The sequence below is a fragment of the Chiloscyllium punctatum genome, chromosome 5, assembly GCF_047496795.1.
Source record: "Chiloscyllium punctatum isolate Juve2018m chromosome 5, sChiPun1.3, whole genome shotgun sequence".
Lineage (NCBI taxonomy): Eukaryota > Metazoa > Chordata > Chondrichthyes > Orectolobiformes > Hemiscylliidae > Chiloscyllium > Chiloscyllium punctatum.
The window spans coordinates 92,240,368-92,261,050 of NC_092743.1; the positions used below are offsets into that span (position 1 = coordinate 92,240,368).

General features: G+C 42.4%; 1 long non-coding RNA gene across 3 annotated transcripts in view; it reads right to left on the reverse strand.

Annotated features, from left to right (window-relative positions):
- Nucleotides 1-20,683, reverse strand: part of LOC140477232 (uncharacterized) — a 229,308-nt gene that overhangs the window by 26,319 nt on the left and 182,306 nt on the right. For 2 of the 3 annotated variants that reach the window (XR_011960684.1, XR_011960683.1), the window contains exon 5: nucleotides 18,310-18,374. This is a non-coding gene — a long non-coding RNA (uncharacterized lncRNA). Of the gene's footprint in view, nucleotides 1-16,604; nucleotides 18,375-20,683 lie in introns of those variants that run through there. The other variant, XR_011960682.1, reaches the window with a different exon arrangement.

The following is a 20,683-nucleotide window of genomic DNA, read 5'->3' on the forward strand; positions in this document are numbered from 1 at the left end:
CCTGCTGTGCTTTTCCCGCACCACACTCTTGACTCTGATCTCCAGCATCCGCAGTCCTCACTTTCTCCTGAACAGCTTAGACAGCCAAAGGTGTGGTTGCCATTAGAGGAATTATTAAAATTGGAAATGTAAAGTCGCCAGAATTGGAGGAATGCAGAGATCTTAGAGGACTATACGTTTGTAGGGAATAACAGAGTTAGTGAAGGATAATGTCATTGAAAGATTTGAAACAAGGATTTCTACTTTATCGCTGCACTAGGAATTAATATAACATCAGCATAGGAAGTACAGTCAACAGGATTTGGTTTGAGTTACAAAGTGAGCAGCTGGGATTTGGATGACCTCAGGTGTTTAGAGAGGGCAAGGTGGTGGTACAGCACTAAAATCTAAATGCAACAAGGGTTGATGACAGTAGTGGCAGCAGACGAGATGAGGAAGGAGTAGTTATGATTCATTTTATGCAAGTGGAAGTAGGTTTAGGGAGGATATGGAACCTTAGCTCAGGGTCAAACAGCCAATTAAAGATGCAAGCAAAGGTCAAGTTCAGATGCAGCCAAGGAAAAGAGTGGAATTGGTGAATCAGATAGACTATTTGTGGACACAACTATAGACAGCAGCCAGTGAGAGCAGATTCTTTCCTGTTCACTGTTTCTATTAAAACCAGAAGTATGGTGTGCAAACACAAACATTGATGCACAATAAATTGCAAAGGACTTAAACATTCTAAATTGTTCTTCAAAGTAACAGCATACAGTATGGCAACCTGTCAAGCAATTAAGAAATAAGGCATACGCTGTTATATACAACTCTAAATGTAGGAAACCCTTCTCTGTTACTGGTCAACAAAACTGTTATTTTCCATGTTGTAGACAATACACTACATTGCATTAATTTCCCCTTCTTTAATGCTTCTGTTACTTTCATTCAGAGAATTCCAAAATTGAAATGAAGCTGTTTTAAATTAAAAGGACAAACATTTGCAAACATTAAAATTTCGCTACAAGACTTGGCTTATGTACTGCTTTTTTGCTTTTAGAAATATTCAGGACTAGCCCAAACTAAAATTTTAGAAACCTCCAATACTGAGCAGGCAGTTCACTCATGTCAATGTTTGTTTGCCTAATTTTCAAACAGTGAAATTTGAGAAAAACACAAAAGGCATGTCACTGCTGACCCAATTTGTACTCGCCATTATTTTGAATTGTCTGTCGACTAATCTCATTCAGATTGATCTAGTCATGCATTAAATAAACATAAATGAGTAAACATCCTACTCTGGAAGGGTAGCCTGATTGTCGCATTTCTATCATAGCGCACTCAATGCAGCCTCTTCACTTCAGTGGAATCACTACACCACAAATCAATGCACATTCACCTTGCATCCAAGTGACAGGGTTTCCTCAAATGGCAGAACATTGCACAAAAGACTTTTACTGGCCTCAGTGAGACTATTGTTTAATCGTTCACAGGATGAGGATGTCACCGGATAGGTCAGCATTTACTGCCCATGCCTAATTGCTCAGAGGGCAGCTAAGAGTCAACCACATTGCTGTGGGTCTGAAGTCACATGTAGATGAGACCAGGTAAGGATGGCAGTTTCCCTCTTTGACGGCCATTACATAGAACATAGAACGTTACGGCGCAGTACTGGCCCTTCGGCCCTCGATGGCTCCACAGGTCAGTGCAACAATCTGAAGCCCATCTATCCTACACTATTCCATTTTCATCCATATGTTTATCCAATGACCATTTAAATGCCCTTAAAGTTGGCGAGTCTACTACCATTGCAGGCAGTGCGATCCATACCCCTACTACTTTGAGTGGAGAAACTACCTCTGACATCTCTCCTATATCTATCACACCTCAGTTTAAAGCTATGTCCCCTCATGTTAGCCATCACCATCCAAGCAAATGGCTCTCACTATCCACCCTATCGAACTCTCTGATTATCTTATATGTCTCAATTAAGTCACTTCTCAACCTTCTTCTAACGAAAACAGCCTCAAATTCCTCAGCCTTTCCTCATAAGACCTTCCCTCCATACCAGGCAACATCCAAATTAATCTCCTCTGAACCATCTCCAAAGCTTCCGCATCCTTCCTATAATGTGGAGACCGGAACTGTACACAATACTTCAACACTTCAACCGCAGCCGCACCAGAGTTTTGTACAGCTGCAACATGATCTCATGGCTCTGCAACTGAGTCGCTCTACCAATAAAAGGTAACAAACTATATACCTTCTTAACTATCAACCTGGGTGGCAACTTCCAGGAATCTATTTACATGAACACTGATATCTCTCTGCACTACCAACAATCTTACCATTAGCCCATGGTAACTCTATTCCTGTTGCTCCTTCCAAAGTGAATCACCTCACTTTTCTTCATTAAACTCCATTTGCCGCCTTCTGCAGCTTATCCATGTTCCTCTATATCCTGCAATATCCTTCGACACTATTCATAACTCCACTGACCTTAGCGTCATCCGCAAATTTACCAACCCATCCTTCTGTGCCCTCATCCAGGTCATTAATAAAAATGACAAACAGCAGTGGCCCCAAAACAAATCCTTGCCATACACCACTAGTAACTGAACCCCAGGATGAACATTTTCCACCAAATACCACCCTGTCTTCTTTCGGCTAGCCAATTTTACATCCAAACCACTAAATCAATCCCATGCCTCTATATTTTGTGCAATAGCCTACGGTGGGGAACCTATTAAACGCCTTACTGAAATCTATATACACCACATCTACCACTTTACCTTCATCCACCTGGGTTTTAGATTAGATTAGACTACCTACAGTGTGGAAACAGGCCCTTCGGCCCAACAAGTCCACACTTGACCTGCCGAAGCGCAACCCATCCATACCCCTACACTTACCCCTTCACCTAACACTACGGGCAATTTAGCATGGCCAATTCACCTGACCTGCACATCTTTGGACTGTGGGAGGAAACTGGAGCACCCGGAGGAAACCCACGCAGACACAGGGAGAAGGTGCAAACTTCATACAGTCAGTCGCCTGAGGCGGGAATTGAACCCGGGTCTCTGGCGCTGTGAGGCAGCAGTGCTAACCGCGCCAACCACTGAATTTGGAAGAGAATAAAAACAGCCAATAACCTGTTTGGTCACCATCTGAAAGAATTCAATAAGGTTTCTGAGGCATGACCTACCCTTCACAAAACTGTTGACTATCCCTAATCAACTTATTCCTTTCCAGATTATTATAAATCCAATCTCTTATAACCTTTTCCAACACTTTACCCACAACAGAAGTAAGGCTCACTGATCTATTATTACTAGGGTTGTCTCTACTCCCCTTCTTGAATAAGGGGACAACATTTGCTATCCTCCAGTCTTCTGGCACGATTCCTGTAGGCAAGGGCAACATAAAGATCAAAGCCAAAGGCTCTGTAATCTCCTCCCTGGTTTCGCAGAGAATCCTAGGATAAATCCCACCCGACCCAGGGGATTTATCTATTTTCACACTTTCTCCCTGTGAACCTCAATCCCATCTAATCCACGAGCCTATATCTCACTGTTAGTGGGCCAGATGGGTTTTTCCGACAATTGTCACTGGATTCAAGGTCATTAGACTCGTAATTCCACGTATTTACTGAATTCCGATTGCACCATCTGCCATGTTGGGATTTGAATCCAGGTCCCCAGAACATTTCCTGGGTAATCAGGGAAATGTTGACAAAACAGAAAATGAAAGGCGAGATGATCTTGTTCATGAGAATAGAGAAGGTTAAGCAGAGAGGTCCTGAAGACACCCAGCTTTTGATGATGGGAATTGGCAATATAGTACTGCAACTGGCCAGCAGTAATCTGGGAGTCATGAATTTAACGTGGTCAGTAAAACAGAAGGCTAGAGGTTCTTTTCTAAACCAAAACATAAAAGACTGTTAAGGCGAGGAATCTGAGAGGGTGAGATTGAATACTGTGACAGCTTTGGACAGGCAATTGGGTAAATATTTGAAAATAGTTGCTTCAGCTGCATATTACTGTCTGTACTCCCCAAATTTTGGTATGAATGATGCTAGATAAACCAGACATGACTTGCTGAGATGGTCGTCTTGATAATAAAAACTTGTAAATGGCAATGATCTAAAGTTTTGTCTAAAAGATGGGGCTGTGACTATTTGTTTTGGCAGCTTGTCCCATTGTGGGAAGTGAGTTTATTGATACACTGCCTCGGACAGAGATAATATTTGCAGTGTGTGTGGATGACTTTTGTCCTTTTTTCATTGCCAGAGGGCATGGGGCTCTTGTTCCCCATCAGTCCTTTCCACATTTTATACAACATGGGCGGTCTTTTTCTCACCATTCTTTGCTGCAGTGTTTCACGTTCCAAACTCAACAAGATTCCTTTGACAGTACCTTCCAAACCTGAAACCTCTACTAACTAGAATAACAAGGATACACGGGAACACCAGCACCTGGAAGCTCCCCCTCCAAGCCACTCGCCATCCCGATTTGGAATTATATTGTTGTTCTTATATTGTCATTGAGTCAAAATCATGGAATTCCCTTTATAACAGCACTGTTGGGACCACGACACACCAAGGAATGCAGTGTTTTAGGGGAGTATCTCACCAACATCTTCTACAGGGTAATAAGAGATGGGAAAATTAACCACAGACACACACATCACATGAATGAATAGAAAATGAATAAGAAAAATCTTTAGTCATAGATGTGATACTGGTATTTGTCCCATGCTATTTTATTGAGTAGGCAGAGGCAACCTTATTGAGACATTGACAGATTACTTGCTGAAAGGATGTCTCCCCTTGTGGAGCAGTCTAGAACTAACAGCAACAATATAAATATAAGGTCTTTCTGATAGGGATAAGAAGAATTTTATTTGACTTTCATGAGGTTGCGAGGTTTAGAAATTCACTTCCCCAGAGAGGGAGTCAAAGGAAGTAGGAGTCAAAGAGTATCAGTGGTGGGTAGGAATATAGATTTGAAGCCATAATCAGATCAGTTATAAGTTAATTGAAAGATGTGCCAGACTCAAGGGCTTGAATGGCCTACTCCTAATTTGTATGCTCATATGAGTCGCAGATTACACCTTTGGATTCCTTCAGTTTTATTGATATCCCTCACTGTAAAAGATCCTATGGATAACCTGAGTACTCCAAAAATTGGATAGAGAAATGGAGCGTAAGGTATAACTGGTTTTGTTGCAGTGCTAAGTATTTGGCATACGTATCTAAGAAACCTATTTGTTTTGGATGTTACTTTTATTAATAATTCTGTTTAATAGAAATGACATTCAACCTAAAGAGCGTCTCGAACATTGTTTTGGGAACCATTTTTGTCTTAAAATTAAACATGCACATCTCTACAGGGTTGCCATTTTTCACATAAAGTTGCCCTAATGCCCTGTTAAAAGCATTATTTATCCATCTAAGAAAGGTCTAGCAGCTTCGCAACTTCAGTGAATGACGTAGGACAATGATAGAGGTTCCTACAGTTATATGGACTGACAAGCTCAGTCCCCTCTCAGAGCTACTGTCAGCCATGGTGTAGAACTTCTTTACACTTTTTATTTTCCTGTAAGTGGGAGACCATGGTGTTCCATAAACAAATTCCTGGGAGATTTTAAGTGCAATTGCCTGAGGTGACCTGGTTTAAGGATAACTGGCACTGTTTGAACACAAATCTCTACAATTCTATACAATTACAACTAATTGCCAAAAACAAACAGCAAAAAATAATCAGTTCCCTAACATAACTGCTAATGCTCCCTTGTGAAAGAAGTTTTCTCTTTCATGTGCATACTGACGTATCATAGCTTGAAAACCCCAAAAGGCACCAATTAAAGAGGACAGTTTCACTTCCGTCCATTGCAATGCTTGAGTGTTCATTCAGACCCATTTAACTCCATCATTGCAGAAATCACTGAATTTAACATCCCTTTGATATTGCAACAGTCTCTTTACATTTCAATGCTCTTCACAGATTGGAAAAACTTACTTCTGTACTCCATTCTTTCTGCAAAGCCACACACATATGGACTCATCCATCCTGCATCCACTTTGTTGAAATTAAAACTCATGATACAATTCTGGGCATCACTTTACAGTGAACCATTCCCACACTACCAGCCTAATTATGCCAGCAACTATCTTATGAGCGAAAGATCATATTGCAGGCAAGCAGAAAAACCTCCCGGCACATCACTGGGATCGAGGTTGCTGTAATCTGAAAAGCGATGAGTGATATAGAGGATGCAATGACTTCGTCTTCCATTTCTTGCCACTGAGAATTTCCTTAAGGAAGTCAGAAGCACCTTCTGCCTCAGGTCATAAAAGTCATAGAGATGTACAACACGGAAACAGACCCTTCGGTTCAACTCTTCCATGCTGACCAGAAATCCCAACCTAATCCAGTCCCACCTGCCAGCACCTGGCCCATATTCCTCCAAACCCCTCCTATTCATATACCATCCAGATGCCTTTTAAATGTTGCAATTGTACCAGCCTCCACCACTTCCTCTGGCAGCTCATTCCATACCCGTACCATCCTCTGTGTGAAAATTTTGCCCCTTAGGTCTCTTTTATATCTTTCCCCTCGCACCCTAAACCTATGCCGTCTAATTCTGGACTCCCCCACCCTAGGGAAGAGACTTTGTCTATTTACCCTATTCATGCCCCTCATGATTTTATAGACCTCTATAAGGTCACCCCTCAGCCTCCGACGCTCCAGGGAAAACAGCCCTAGCCTCTCCCTATAGCTCAAACCATCCAACCTTGGCAACATGCTTGTAAATCTTTTCTGAACCATTTCAACTTTCACAACATCCTTCCAATAAGGAGACCAGAATTGCACGCAATATTACCAAAGTGGCCTAACCAATGTCCTGTACAGCCGCAACTTGCTGGAGGACTCCCAATACAGGGAGAGTGGGATGGAGTTTCTATCTCAATCATGTGGGAATGGTGTAAGGAAATAATTCACCGGCCTTAGCAGCAATCAAAGTAGAAAAATCTTGCTATGAATTTTCATTAATAAAGTTTACAAAGCACGTGCTCCTTGTACCTTGTTTTCAATCCCAGTTTTATAAATAATTCTTACAAAGGAAAGCTCATTTAATTTGCCTGGCTGATACATGCACATGTTCTCCTCAAATCCGCTCTGGGCTATATGGTGACATTTGGGTATTGCTGTACATCACGCTAACAAATACATCTTCTAAGTTCTCAGCATAAAGTCGTTCGTAATAACCGTGAGAAATCAGTGATGTGGATGCTTGCCAAACATCAGAGTTCTGGCATGTAGATATTTTGATTTATATTAACAATCTGGACTTGGATCCACCAGGCATTATTTCAAAGTTTACAAAGGACACAAAAACTTTTGAAAAGTTTAAGGGGTGAGGAGATGGCAGCAGATTACAGGAGACAGAGACAGACTGGTGAAGTGACTGATGATATCTAAGACAGGAAGGTGTATCTACTGCAACTTCTAGGAAGGATGCGGAAAAGCAATGTAAATGAACTGAAACTATTTTGAAAGGAGTGAAGGAACAGAGAGACCTGGCAGTTTACATGGAAACCTTTGAAGGTGGCAAGTTTAGAAAAAAAATACAGGATCTTTGGCTTCATAAATAGAGGCACAGAGTACAAAAGCAAGCAAATAATGCTAAACCGAGATCAATCATGAGATAGTACTCCCTGTTGGGCCATTTTCCAATTCTGGGCATCATACATCAGGAAGGATGTCAAGACTTGAGTTTGTACAGAAGAAATTTACTGAAATGGTATTGAGGTAAAACTTTGGAGTATAGAAAAACAGGGAAGATCCAGAGAACATTTAATAGAGGCATTCAAAAGCAAGGAAGGAAATAAAGAGAAATGGTCTCCTTTGGCTAAGAAATAATAATCAGGAGACACAGCTAAGAGGTAATTTGCAAAATAACCTGAGTTAACATTTGGAGGTTTTTACAACAGCGAACTATAATTATAATTACCTGAAAAGGATCATCTGATATGGTAATAGAAGCAGATTTAATAATAAGTGTTAAGGACCAAGTCTTTTTCATTTTTAGAGTCATAGAGATGTATAGCATAAAAACAGACCCTTCGGTCCAACCAGATATCCCAACCCAATCTAGTCTCACCTGCCAGCACCCGGCCCATATCCCTCCAAACCCTTCCTATTCATATACCCATCCAAATACCTCTTAAATGTTGCAATTGTACCAGCCTCCACCACTTACTCTGGCAATTTTTGTGTTTTAAAAATCTGGGACTGCAATGAGAAAGAATGATTTTAAAAACAATCAGTGTTTCAAAGAGTGGCTGCAGTTTTGAAAGTGGGTAACTGGGTATCCATGACAGGCAATGTAAAACAATGTTTAAATAAGCAGTAATTGACATTCAGGTTAGAGATTATGTAGGGTCAAAGATGTGCCCTGATGCAGCTCCTGTTGACAACAAAAAGTTGATTGGTTTGTGAACTAGTGATAGTTATTGATGATGGAGACCTCTTGCTTGCCAAAATAGCTGCATAATTGATTCTCAGGTAGATGAGTAGCTTGGAGCTGTGAAGTTACAGAGATAGAGACAAAGAGATAAAAGTGTACAGACCTTCTCTTAGGCCAGAAGCTACATGTTCTTTGCAGTCAAAACCTCAATTTAAGTTTGAAGAAAACCAATTACCTTTTCTGCAGTAGTTGCTGAGTTGACATTGACAAATCAGAATCATCTTCCAAGTGAGTCAGCCACTGTGTACTTCTTACAAAGCAGTGGAAACAGCTAGATAAAGGTTATTAAACGACAAAGGGTCTGGCCAACTGAAGGATCATCTCAACATTGGAACTGGGAAGTAAAGACCACTGAACTGACTTCCCATTTTTCTACCTTTGTCAATAATCTAATATCCCTGTTGTTCTGTGCGTGTATGCAAACGGGAGTTTACAAAAGGGATTAGAGTTTTCATTAGTGGTGTTATATGCTAATGGATTTATATCTGTTTACTTGTAGCTAAGGTCAAATTACTTGTAATAAACAGTAATTCTTGCTTACAGCAGAAAGCTGATATGTGCTTTCTATCAGTCTTGGTCTGAATGTCAAATAAATTAGAGAACTGTGCACACTTCTTAAAAAAAACTTTAATATTTGATATGACTCCAGGAATAACAGGGCTTGCGTTACCTGTGCGATCCTCATGGCTTCTAATAAAAGGTCAGAGCTCGAAAGCAGCAGATGTGGACCCAGAGTCTGTATTGATTTTAGAACTTGCCAATAGTTTTCAGTAGTTGAGGCTTCAGTCACATGCAAATTGTGATGCACCTGTTGTTGTGTGCTCAGCCTTCTCATTCAAATCCAGCTCAGCTCAAGATACTGGCTACCTCTCTATACTGTGCTGCTTCTTTTCATTCTAAAAATTGTGTAAGATATTGACCCAAAACATCTGAAGTAGAGCAATCGTCACTGATCCCCACTCCATTCCAATTTTTAAAAAAGACTTCAGAGGGAGCTCTGCATTTCTGGCGCAAGCCATTGAACAGTGACTTCTCAAAAATGCAGATTGTGTCTTAAAGCAGAATCTATCACTGGTGTGCAAGATCATCCAAGGATTCCAAGCCCTGTCCTGTTTCTGACACTAGCTGCAGTAATGCAGTAAGTGTCCCAGAGCCACTTTGTAAGGGGACAAAGACAAAGTCACAGTATAAGTGGGTATGCTGGTTGAGGAAGTAGGGCAGGAGGTGCTTGAGGGGTGTTTGAGTAGTAAGTGCATTGGTGAGGTAGTATTTGAGGTTGGGGAGATAGCTGGGTGGTTAGGAGGGTGATTCAAGTGAATAGTGCAGGGAAGGTCGGAAGGTCGGTGGGGTGACATGTTACGCATGTCAAACATTTCTTGCATAAATGAACTCTAACTTGAAGTCAGTGTTGGAGATGTTTTCAGAAGCATCCACACAAGGATAAATTGCCCATCGGAAGTTTAAATTTCCAGCCAATCCCTGCACTGGAACTTGCGAAAGATCCAGATGCACATCTTTGGGGGTATCAATCTGGAAAACAGAAAATCTGAGCCATAGCTTCTATGGGTGATGATAGATGCTGCTTACCTGATGGTAACAGAGGGACCTGCCCTCGAGCCCTACAGCAGTATCTCCACTGATGCATTAATAGTGAGACAGACTGGCCCCAAGCTGTGACTTGAAGCTTTGATTGGGATGGACAAATCAGAGATGGGGGTCATGTAAACATACAAATTAGGAGATCTAGGCTATCCAGCCCTTGTTTCTCAAAGGTTGTGGGCTGCTCCGACTGCTTGGAGTATGGGTAACTATAGACGTACAAAACATATACACATCTCGATAGGACACTGACACAGCATCTCCCATGCTGTGAAGATGACAGGAAGCTGACTCATATTTAATAGCACGGCAACCCTTTCATTAACAGGCATTGGACCAGGAGTGCAGCAAATAGATCAATTATTCTGGATAATCAAGATGTCCACTTAATCGATGTAAAGAAACTCTGCTCTGGCAGAACCATGGAGAAAGAAACAAGAGTTAGCTCCTTGAGCCCAATGTGACTCTTCTTCAAAATTTTAGATGTCTTGTGAGTTTTGCCATTTGTCTGTTGTTTGTGAAAAGATCCCAACCTTTGCTGCTTATCTTGTAAGTATCGGATGTAACGTAACGTTCAACTGGACAGTGCCCTTGCAAAGACATTCAGCTGTTACTGTGTCACTCCCTACCTTACCGTAATACTGGAGGACCTTCACTACATGGACCGCAGGTGTTTAAGAAGGAAACTCACCTTCTCAGGGCAACTACAGGCAAATAGATTTTTTTAAAATGAAAAGGTTTACCACTGGTCTCCTTGAAGCAGCTAGCAACGCCCGAATGCAGCACAACTCAGTCACTGCTGGATAGCTATGCTCACCATCATAGAGATAATGGGTGCACTGTAGCAAGTTTAGATGGTGCGTTTCCGGTCATATCTCATGCCCTCTTCCATGCTACTACTGTCAAAAACAATTAAAAGCAATCCACTGACAACGAAACAGTGGTTACAAACAGATTTGGTACTGGCGCAAATGCCTTCAGATTTCAGCCTGGCTTCTTTCTGCCTTATTTCACTGAGATTAGGATCTCATGGGTGACAACAGCAATTTTGGTATGCTTCTCCTAAAAGAACAATGCCTCCATTGGTTCAAGCAGCACATATAGCTATAGATGCTATAACATACTGTCAGTTCAGCAAACTTCATACGAGGGGTTCAGCAGTTAAAAACTGGACAAAGCCTTTGGCTCAGAGGGTAGCACGCCCACTTCCCAACAAATGGATAGTGAGTTCCAGCCCTACCGTATAGGCCTGAGTCGAAATATCCACGCTGACGGTCCCTGTGCAATACTGATGCAGTGCTGCACTGTCAGAGATGCTGCCTTTCACATGAGGTGTTAAAATGAAGTGTTGTCTATTCTCAGAGTTGGATGCAAAAGATCTAACTCATAAATGAGAAAGGGAGTTCTCCCTGGTCAGCTGGACAATATTTATCCCTCAACCAACACGACTAAAACCTACTTATCAGGTCATTGTGACGTTGTTTGTGGGAGTAGGCTGTCTGCAAATTGGCTGTTGTATTTTCTACAAAACTGCACTTAAAAAACATATGTCATTGCTGGAAAGTTTTAGAATGCCCAAAATGCAAGTCATTCATTTTTCTTAAACCGTCAGCCAGCATTGCAAAAATTTCACCAGTGAAATTTCACACTGCACACCGTACAGAGTGGAGAGAAGAGAATTTCTGTTATAATACATTGATTTCCAAATGAGGCTGGTCACAAATGCGCTGCTGCATGGTATACTGCATCAATTCTTGGAACTACAGAAAGGCTGTGAGCACAGGGGAGCTCTTGTGCCTGGTTTCAAAATGCACAAGACGTTGAGTTGCAAAGTCACAGACGTTCAAAATCACACCGTACTCATTCTAAAAGGGCAAAAATAAAAGAAGATATTATTACCAGAAAGAAGAATGGATCTTTCTAGCCACTTCAAACCACTGTTTTCCGGGGCGGTTAAACCACATTCAACTTGATACTACACAAATTAATCAGACCTTTACTCCCAAAATGCAGGCAAAGTTCTTTCAACGATGTGACCGCTTCAGATATTATTTCATTGTATCCAGTAGACCATACATTTTGTTTTAGTACAACCACTTGAACATTTGGAGACAAGGAATATCCAATCATCTGGTCTAGATGAGCTATACTGCAGCTAACCATAAAGTGTAAATCAATGTTCCCCTTCATTTGCATATATTAAAGGTGCTGACACCAAGGGACAGATGCTTGTGTCCTGACTTGTAATTTAATCATTGATAATGCAACAGCACAACGAACAGCCGTTTCCAAACTTCCAGGCCAAGTTCAAAACCGCAAATGACAAATACAGACAAATCAGAGCTCTCTGTTTCTCAGGCGAGATTACCTCTAAACAGACTTTTGTCTCGGTGATGAAATGCAGTCCATCCACGGACGTCGCACCTGGGCAATGGTAAACTGCCTGCAATCTTCAATCTGGTTACATCATCGACAATCGCGAAACCAAAAGGTGTGCCGTTTCTCAGTGCATCGGGTCAGTGTGGTTTCACAGCAGTGCCCACTAGTGGCATAGCTGCAGCCTGAGAATTGCAACTCGGTCACAACCTCAAGGAGGAGGGAAGTCTTGCGTTTCCGTGGCACCGCTCACCAACACTCGAAAACACCATAAAGCCGACGATGCATTCCCCAAAACGTGGTCACTATTGTAATGGCCGGGAACCATGATAGGCAATTTGCATACCCAGTGAGGCTCTGTTGAACTAATTTCTCCACTAGAAGAACTATATGTCTTTACAGGGCACCCAAAATAAGGACATTAGAATCACACTTACATTTTGAAAGCCAAACTACTCCCAAATTAGTCATCTTTTGTTTCTCTGTCCTAAAGGTTGATGGAAGGGCAGTATTATCACACTCAAGAATACTTTCCAAACATTACTCGATTCCATCAGACAGTCACACCTCCTGAATGAGCATTGGCTTTAGAAAAATGATTGCACTGGGGCAATGGTTCAGACACCACGCACCTCTCAAAATATCTAATTTCTTGCAATTTAACAAGCAGTCATCTATTTTTGTCTGGGAGGAGTGAAACAATATTTTGCGGACACTGGAAAACGCGAGGCTTTCTTAATATTTTGTCAAATGGCAAAACGTAAGAGAGCACTTCAATCAGATTTCACTTTCATTATCTGCAAAATTGTAACTGCTTGCTGCCAAACAAAATGGGGGAAAAAAACCCAGCTTTCGATTGGCTACGAACAAGGAAGCAACTAGAAAACAAAAATCATCCAATGGTTGCAATCCTAACAAAGTGCTGCTTCACTCAAACCAACTTCTGCCAAGCTAGCAGTACAGGTCACTTCCTGTGCAGAGCTCGTGTAGGTAATGATAGTAACGAAGACTGGTGAATTAATTGCAGCTGGGATACAATCAGTTGCCAGGCCAGAGGGTCTTCTCACATCTTTAGAATTCTCCAGCTTGGACTGCAGCAGAGGCACAATTGGTGGCTACATTCAAGACTGAAATTGAAATCTTTCGGTGCATCAGTAGAATCAAGGAATATGGAACTAGGGCAGTCAAGTGGATGGACATTGATAGACATTAAACACAGGAGCAGATTCTAGGAACTGTTTGGTTTACTCCTGCTTGTATTTCTTACGTCCAGTCTAATGCTGCAATTAATGACAGTAATCTGAATAAACTAAAATATGCTGAAGAGCCGGTCTCGAGGGCAGCATTGCAAAACAATCTACAATGAGTATCATAGGTACATAATGCATCCATTCACTGTTGTGACATCCAGCATATTCCCAAATACAAGCAGATTTTACGGTTAGCAGAGTCTACCATTAATGCACAGGACCCACCCAGGTTCTTTCACCAGTGGCTCAACCTTTCAGTCAGCAATATTTCCAACAACAACTTGCATTTAACAGTGAAACAGTCCAAGATGGGAGTATTAGCAGCAAAAAACAAAGATAATCAGCTGAACGGAGCCACACACGCACATGAAAAGCAACATGAATTCGACTGGGACAATACTACTATTATAGGACAAGCCAAACAGAGAACAGCCAGGGAATTCCTAGAGGCGTGGCGCTCATCCACAGATTCAATCAATAAGCACATCGACCTGGACCCAATATACCAGCCACTGCAACGGACAGCTGGAACTGACAACCGGAAGCGACAGATTCAAACCACTACAAATGCAGGAGGAAAGATCACAGAAGCGCTTCACAGGAGGCTCCCAAGCACTGAGGATGTCACCTAGACAGGGGACAAAACGTCTGCAAAACAAATTCCCAGCTCGGCAAACAGAACCGCAACAGCAATAGACTCACCAACTTTAAGGGCACTTAAATGGTCATTGGATATGGCTGAAAATGGAATACAGTAGGTTAGATGGGCTTCAGATCGGTTCCACAGGTTGGCACAACATCGAGGGCTGAAGGGCCTGTACTATGCTGCAATGTTCTATGTTCTTTCATGATTCAATCCCCTGACCTGAGTCACTTGTCTTCCTATCTCTGTCTCCAACCTCCTCTGGAGATCACAAAATACTTTTATGGTAGTGAGGGGGGCAAAAGCATTGACAATTGAGAGTTGATCATCTGTATTAAACCTCCCTCTGCAGCCACTGTGTCTCTTCTCGAAGATAATTGAAAATGAGCTTGCCAGATGCAATAAATGCAGTTAACTCTACACATCAGTCTGCAGGCAACAATGCAGGAACCAGGTAATGATGCTGATCTCTTTTTGTCAGCTATGTGGAACAGTCTATCTTGCACAGTTAGACTGGCACCACTCCCCACCTTTTCCTCCGCTACACTGATGACTGCATTGGCGCCACTTTGTGCTCCCACGAGAGGGCTGAACAGTTCAACTTCACCAACACATTCCACCCCGGACTTAAAATCCCCTGGACCATCTCTGACACCTCTCTCCCTTTCATGGACCTTTCCATCTCCATCAATGGTGACCAACTCAACACTGTCATTTCCTACAATCCAACCAACAACCACAGCTACCTGGATTACACCTCCTGCCACCCCGCCTCTTGCAAAAACACTATTCCTTATTCCCAATTCCTCTGCCTTTGCCACATCTGCTCCCAGAAGGATCAGTTCCACCACAGAACACACTAAATGGCCTCCATCTTTAAAGACTAAAATTTCTCCTCCCACATGGTTGATGATGCCTTGCAGTGCATCTCATCCACTTCCTGCACCTCCCCCCTCGAACCCCACCCCTCCAACCGCAACAAGGGCAGAAGTTCCCTGGTCCTCACTTTCCACCCCACCAACCTTCGTGTACATCACATCATCCTCCGCCATGTCCGCCACCAACAAACGGACCCCACCACCAGAGATATATTTCCCTCCCTGCCCCTATCCACTTTCTGTAAAGACCCATTCCCTCCGCAACTACCCAGTTAGGTCCACACCCCTCAGCAACCCACTCTCCCCTCCCGGAACCTTCTCCTGCCACTGCAGGAATTGTAAAACCTGCACCCACACCTCCCCCCTCACGTCTGTCCAAGGCCCCAAAGGAGCCTTTGGGCCACTTCCATCAAAGTTTCACCTGCACATCCACACATATTTACTGTATCCGTTGCTCCTGATGTGGTCCCCCCCACATTGGGGAGATAGGATGTCTACTTGCAGAGCACTTCAGAAAATATCTCTGGGACACCTGCACCAAACAATTCCACGGCGACATGGCTGAACACTTTAACTTCTCCCTCCCACTCTGCTGAGGACATGCAGGCCCTGGGCCACCTCCATCACCACTCCCTTACCACCTGACACCTGGAGGAAGAACGACTCATGTTCCACCTCGGGACCCTCCAACCCCATGGCATCAATGTGGATTTCACCAGTTTCCTCATTTCCCCTTCCCCCACCCTACCCCAGTTCCAACCTTCCAGCTCAGCACTGTCCTCATGACCTGACCCACCTGTCCATCTTCCTTCCCACCTATCCACTCCACCCTCCCCTCTGACTTATCACCTTTACCCCACCTCTATCCACCAACTGCACTCTCAGCTTCTTCCCGACATCCCCACCCCACCTCCCATCTATCTCTCCACCCCAAAGGCTCACAGCTTCATTCCTGATGAAGGGCTTTTGCCCGAAACATCAATTTTCCTGCTCCTCGGATGCTGCCTGACCTGCTGTGCTTTTTCAGCACCCCACTCTCGACTCTAATCTCCAGCATCTGTAGTACTCACTTTCGCCTAATGACATGCTAGATGAAACTTTCAGTTGTGTGCAGACATGCAAGGAGATGAGCAAAAGAATATTATAGTCAAACAACTGGGGTGCAAAAGGATTGTGCTTCTCGCATGCATGGACAGTTCAAAAGTTCAACATTGTATTGAGCCTGCTGCGCTTTTCCAGCACCACTCTTTTCAACTCGTGTCTTCCTAGAAGGCTACTTTTAAAGCATGCCTTTGCTAACATCATAAATGAAATTAGAAGGTTCCAGTAAAATTTTCGGATTTAGTTGCTTTATTAGTGAAATTATTGGTCCTGTAATTTTGCTTTCCTACTTTACATAAAGAAGCTGGCTGTTTTTCACAATGACACAATATGAGTAAAATGAAAAGTGGATGCGTTGGCACATCCTATTACTCATCAGGAAAATATGTTGACTATTCCCGGGAATAATTTAAAAAGGAAGTCATCATTGGGATTGTAATATTTGGCAAAACTTTAGTGAGCTTTAACAGGCCCTGTCGCAATTACAGTGAAATGCACTCATTTTAATTAAAATTAAAATCACAAAACACGTTAGCTAATTAGTTCCGATACAACTGGAAAACATCCACGATAAATATAAAAAAAAGAATAAAATCACTTAAATATATTTAGGCATTTTATTGAGGATAATATTCAGGTCTTTTGTAATTATGTTCCCTTCAGCATGTTCAACATGAATTCACAAATTTTGCTGCACTCTGTCAAATTGTCTGATGTCACAGTCATTGTTCTCAAGACAATTCAGTAAATACACTGCAACATGGGATAAAAATATGGAAACTATTGTTGCAGATGGCAGTCACCATCACAAGAAGTTAGGAGCTGCACAGAAAAACCCAGATTAAAGATAAAAGCAAACACAAAGAGAGGGTTTTAGGCCTGTTGCATTTGTGTGACCTAAGGTTACTGGAATATAGCTTTATATACCACTGAAATTAGAAGTACTTTCTGTTCTGTAGGTCTCTAATTCTTTAGAAAATGTCTCAGGAAATAAAACACTTATTAAAACATAGTCAATTAAAAAAAAGTCTTTGGCTCCAATTGTAGTGCAGAGTGTGTCAATTTGTGCAGGTCCAGTTTGATTGTTTGGGATGTGGACATCACTGGCAGGGCTGACCATTTTGTTTTCCTATCCTGAGGCCTTCCTGTTGAACCACAGCAGTCCAGCTGGTGATGCTTCTAGATGACAAAAAAAACAAGAGATCATATGCTCAAGTCTGGATAAGGCATTTGACTTCAAAGGGGATGGACGATGCGCTGATCGAGGAGATGACTGCGTCCTTACTTGAGCCCTGTGACAGCTGCACACATCCTGACCTGTGCAGACTATCGACTCCTGGTATATTTCCTCCGGTGCTAGAAAGGCAGCGTGCACTCAGGAAGTCAGCTACTCACTGCACAATACTCAGCTCCAAACCTGTTCCTGCAGCCATTCAAGTGGTCATTTCAATAAGGAGGCAGTCACTGGGGAACCCCAGACTGTAAAGCCATGATGGTGGATGGTAATACCATTTCAATGGGGCTGATCAGATTGAATCTTGTTGGTGACAGTCACAGCTTGGGTTCTCTTTGGTATTTCTAAGGCCCAGGCTGCATGTTGTCCATGTCTTGTAGCAAACTTCAGTTCCAAAGGAATTGTGATCACTATGCATTCATCAGTGGACAGCTCCAAGACCAAGTACTGTCCCTGTTCATAGATCAGATACTTTCACTCTGTTTGGATCTAGCTACCATGAAGGAACCCTCACTCTGTTCTACATGTGGGGACGGTTAATGTGTAGGAGTCTAATCCAATTAACAATTTACATCAACACATGTCACCTTTGGACCAACCATCTTTTGCCTGCTGGCAACAGATTCTGAAAAGTGGTAACCATTTTTGTTTTAAAACCGACACCAAATCCAGAGGAAAATACATAGAAATGTCTGTGCAGTCCTTCACAATGAAGCACACCTCAACGGAAGACCACGTCCGTGCTCTCCTCTTCACAGCCTTTAATCGTCGCCAAGTGTTTTAACCTACAATGAGAGACAATATCCACTTAATATGGAATCGAGTGCAAAGTTGTTTTTTTCTTCAATCAATCTAAATTAGAGAAGCGTTATAAGCAGTGCAGTCTAGTCTCTCTGAAAGCTTTTATCAACATCTCCATTTTATTGGTGACCCCTGGTTTTAAAAGGTCATTGTGACATTTACCAATAGTCTTAACCATCAAGGCTCAGACTAAGAGACAAAACATTTCCCAAGAACTAATATCACTTTTATTGGTTCTGTTCAGGTACCTTTTACTAAAAGATGAGAATATTTCAATAGTTGAAAATTTAGGATTATATGAATAATGTTTGAGACTTGGACGGGGCGTGGCGTGGTGGGAGGAATGTAGTGCAACAGTTTAATGGTAATAGACCACATCGACTAGAAAGTACTGGGAGATTCTCTATGTAAAATCATTGTTTCTCTGTACTAATCAAAAAAGATGCCAACCAGTGTGGTCGAGACAAAAAGAAGCACTCTCCTGGTGTGGCGGCTGGTTAGCTCAGGTGGCAATGGTGCCAAAGTCATGGGTGCAAGCCATGGCCAGTACTGTCACCACACATGCCACTAAACTGAACACTGATGCCTTTGACAGGACTGGGGAATTGGTCTAGCTGGGTAGCTCACCAGGAGATGGTACAGGCACAATAGGCTCCTAATGTACTGTAAAATTCTAAACTGGTCATCATGAAATCCCCATTAGCATCAAATGTACAGTGGTGTGAGATAAAGGTTAAAGCTGTACTGCTATAGGAAGGTCATTTGACTCCGTGAACTACATGTCCTGACCACCAAAATGCTACTACAATCATTTGACCATTTCTGGTTTTACAGAAAGACTAGGCTTAATAAGGAACTGAAAAACACAATGTCAGTGAGGAACTGGGAGTTCTAATTTTACATCACTGATGAGGAAGATCTTTGCTGCTCATTCATGAAAATATCACTGAGCTTCCTAGTTTGTGGAGTCAACCATGTTGAAATGCAATCGGTCCTGCATACTATATCTGTATGACTATAACGTGATATTGTCGCATCCTCTATAGAGCTCTACACAGAGTTAATGTTCCAGCAGTACTCTGCTCAGCATAATGTACATATTATAATGGTGGTACTTAAATGTTTGACTTAATTTAACAGAAGTTTGAACTTAATGTTTTGAATTCAGAAAAAAAATTCAATTCTTCAGCCACAAATACAATTATGTTATTTTTATTACAAAGTAAACATCACACCTATGGAGTCATTGAGCAAGTAAGAAATTCCTTTTTTAATTTATTCACTCAGAGCACGCAGGGGTTGCTGGCTGACCAGCATTTATTGTCTGTCACTAGTTGCCCTTGAGAAGGTGGTGGTGATTTGCCTCCTTGAACCACTGCAGTCCACTCATTGCACATATTGATTTTCTATTCTTTGTGAAGCACCACATCTGGATGTTGGGTCTCTTAGCCTCACTGCACAAAGAATGCTGCTATTAAAGGGGTCAGGCAGACTTTCCTTTTGATGCTTGCAGGACTTTGGAGAGCATTCTTGCTCCTGCAGATCACGTACACTCAACCTCACGTGCGGTAGCTGGGGATAAGGGCCAGTTTCTGTGGAACAAGCCTGCAAGAATGCCTTAGTTTGTTTGGCTTTCACCCAGCTCTAATCAGAAAGACTTAGAAAGGACTGCACCACTACCAGATATCTCTTAATGCATCACAGCTAGTGGTATACTTTTGAAGCATAATCACTGCAGGCAAACGCTATGAACCAATTTGTGGGCAGCAAGCTTTCTCAAACAACACTGGGATAATAACTAAATTGTCTACCTTCTGTGATGTGAAAATCAGAAATAAACATTGGCTGAGTGCCTTGCTCTTCTTCGATCTACTGATCTTTTACAGCTGCCTGAGCAGGCAGACTCTGTTTAACGCAGGCTTGTCTAACAGATGGTTCACAGGCCACAGCGAGGTCTTATCTGCGCAATCACCCAAGCTCCATTTACAGGGCAGAAAACTGAAGGATGCTGTAATGATATACGCTTCCAATTAGAGGCTAGTTTCCTCAGGCATTTGTTGCTGATAGCTGAGCTTAATGCAGGGGACAAGTGGACTTTGCTTGGAAGAGCAATGAGCTGTGCAAACACTCTGGAACCTGAGGCCTGTGCGCAGAAAAAAGCCCAGTAGCTTTCCCAAGAAAGGCAGGAAGGGCCAGAAGATGCCTAAACAGCTGGGTTATTTTATTCAAAGACTTTTATTATTAGGGTGGGTGGAGTGGAAAATACGCCTGAAGGCCACATATCCTGGCTCCA